Genomic DNA, 2,904 nt, shown 5'->3' on the forward strand with positions numbered 1-2,904 from the left:
GACCTGTCCCAGTTGAACTCTTATCTGGAGTCACCTCGCTTCTCCATGGAGTGTGTGTGGGGGGGAGGGGTGTTTCAGGGCTCTCGGTGATGCAATTGTTGTGATGGATGCCTATCTTCATATTCCAACTGCTCCAGTGTTACGTCATTTTCTTCAGTTCATCCTCGAGGGTCGAGCATTGCCATTCAATCCTTCTTCAGGTCTGTGTGTGTTATCAAGTGTACACTCTTTTGCCCATCATTTTCACTCATTGGGTTTTTGGACTCTCCTTTTCATAGATAACTGGCTCATGCTTGCCTCTTTCCAAACACATTCTTTATGGAGTTTTCCCACATTCCTTAAATGTTTACATACTGTTTTATGAGAGACATGCAATTTCAGGGCCATTTCATGATTGCGTTGCCTGGGGTTAGACTCAACAAGCATCTGCAGAGCATCAATATCAATTCTAATATGTTGGCCCCTGCCATCACAGTTTCTAAGGCTAAAGTCACCTGAACAAAATTTGCTGAACCATTGTTGACACTTACGAATGTTCAGAACATTACCATAAACTTCTTTGATATTCTTTGTGGCTAAAGAGGTGTTGTTTACCTTCTCGTATTTAAACAGAATTACATGCTGAATGTGTGCCATCACTATAAGAGATTAGAGTATTCTAAACTTTACACATTATATAGGCTACACTAACGTGACGTTTAGGTGGTTCGTTTAACTATTATACCTGATGTACGTTTTTTGGGGGTTGGTTAATGAAAGTGTTCCAAAATGCGACATTAATTTCTTGACGACCAAATAATTACTACACAACCTGGTTGTGTCTTCCTCGGGCAGGTATCATCTTCCTCTTGTGGCAATTCTACACACATCCATTCGCCTTTGACTGGGGTAAGTCAACATATTATTTTTTTTATATGTTTTTAATTGATACATATCGTTTTTCAGGATCCCACCTGGTGGCAGGTATTGTCTGGTCAGTATGCTTCATAATATATTTGCACTAGATATGAATAATTCTATAACACTCACTTTTGAGAAGTGGGATTTCTGTAAGACCACTAGCAGCTTGTCTGGTGATATGTGTACCTATGTATTTTTTAATTAAAAGTTTCTAGTTTCATTTATAAAGGACCGTCATTCATAGACCTCATGAGTAAAGCAGATGGCAATTTCTGCCCATCCCTGCTGACCTGTGATTCCTACAATCGAGGTCTTATCTGCTTTTCAAAATAGAAAATTGCACACACCCATTGCACTGTCCCCAGTGCATTGTTCCTCCAGACACCCCAATGCATATTCCCCCCTTCTCTTGTAACAGATCATGGGACCATTGGAATGGTTGACCATGGAGGTTTCCTCCTGAATGGGTTTTGAAAAACAAAATATAGCTTTCTAGCCCATGTATATCCACTCTGCAGGAAGAGAGATATAGTTGTCATAATCATTACAGTACTGAACAATGAATTATACAATAATATTCAGTATCCAAGGTGTTTCCCCGGATATTTTTACCCGAGCAGACCGCACTTGTTGATCATATATTTCTCATGCAAGGTGCATCCACTGGATGATGTTTCCCTGAATGGACTGTATTTGGCATAATCTAATGCAACATAAGGAGCTTCCCCTGGATGTTTTTTGCCTGGATGGACTACACTTGTTGGTATCTATATCTTATGCAAGGTGCTTCTATTGGATGTTTTTTGTTCAGGTGGATTGTACTTTTTGGCCCGGATGGACCGCACTTGGCATAATCCAACATAACCCAAGGAGCTTTCCTTTTTTTGCCTGTGCAGACTTAGCCTTCTCAAATACACTTCACGGTCCTTAATCCCTAGCCACGTATTGTTATTTCATTGTTCTCTTTAGCTCATTTACTGATGCCATATTATGAGTTACCATCACTATGTTTGTACTACGTCTTGTTTCTTAGGATGGCTTGTTATGATGACCCTCATGATCGCAGTCATAACAGTAATTTATACCTTTCATAATCCTATGTATCCAAGATACTTCTCCTAGATGTTTTTGCCCGGGCGGACCACACTTGTTGATTGCTATATCTTTATACAAGGCACTTCCAGTGGATGTTTTGCCCAGATGGATGGCACGTCCCTTAGCACATACTATAAAGGAAAGTTATCCAGCACTTCCCACACTGATTCAGTATTGTACGTCTCTTTATTGACTTCAGTGGTGCAGAAATTCGGCTTCCTTTCCCTGTTTCAGGAATTTCATAACATGTGTATTACGTTTCAGTTATGAAAACTTGGAATATTAGATATAAATATTATTAGTTTGTTGGGAACTCGTAAATAAAGCTTTGAATAGGTGCTCTTCAATTTATATAAATTTCTGTTCAATTGCATTGTTACAACGTCTTAGATTTGTGTTTCCCAAAAATATAAGACCAAACAGTCATTTTTAGCAGGTAACTCTTGGGCTTTAAGAATTTGACGAATAAACAAACAACAACATCCTTATCAATCTGTTTATAACTTTAAAGATTGTTTAATACATAGATGTGCTTTAGAATCTTCTTTGGTAAAAAAAAAAAAAAAAATACTACAGTGTAATATCCCGACATAAGCAAGTAAAGTAAATGATCCTTACGGGATTAAATATATTTAATTATAAAAAGATTCGGCAACTCTAGGTGTACTACTGAAATAGAAAACGGAAGACAGTGTCAACATTGACACAATTCGTTGTGTAGATTATAATGGATTGCTAAAATTTTATTGCAAGTATTTTTCAAAATATTTGTTTATATATTGTTGCGTCAGCGAGGTCACGTGGCTAGTATCACGCCACCTGTTTCTGAATATCCTGTTCCTTCAAGAATGCCCTAGCATTTACTAGATATGTGTTAGTCTTGTATACATATATAAGACGTTGACAACG

This window comes from Limulus polyphemus, unplaced genomic scaffold (assembly GCF_000517525.1).
Source record: "Limulus polyphemus unplaced genomic scaffold, Limulus_polyphemus-2.1.2 Scaffold1158, whole genome shotgun sequence".
Lineage (NCBI taxonomy): Eukaryota > Metazoa > Arthropoda > Merostomata > Xiphosura > Limulidae > Limulus > Limulus polyphemus.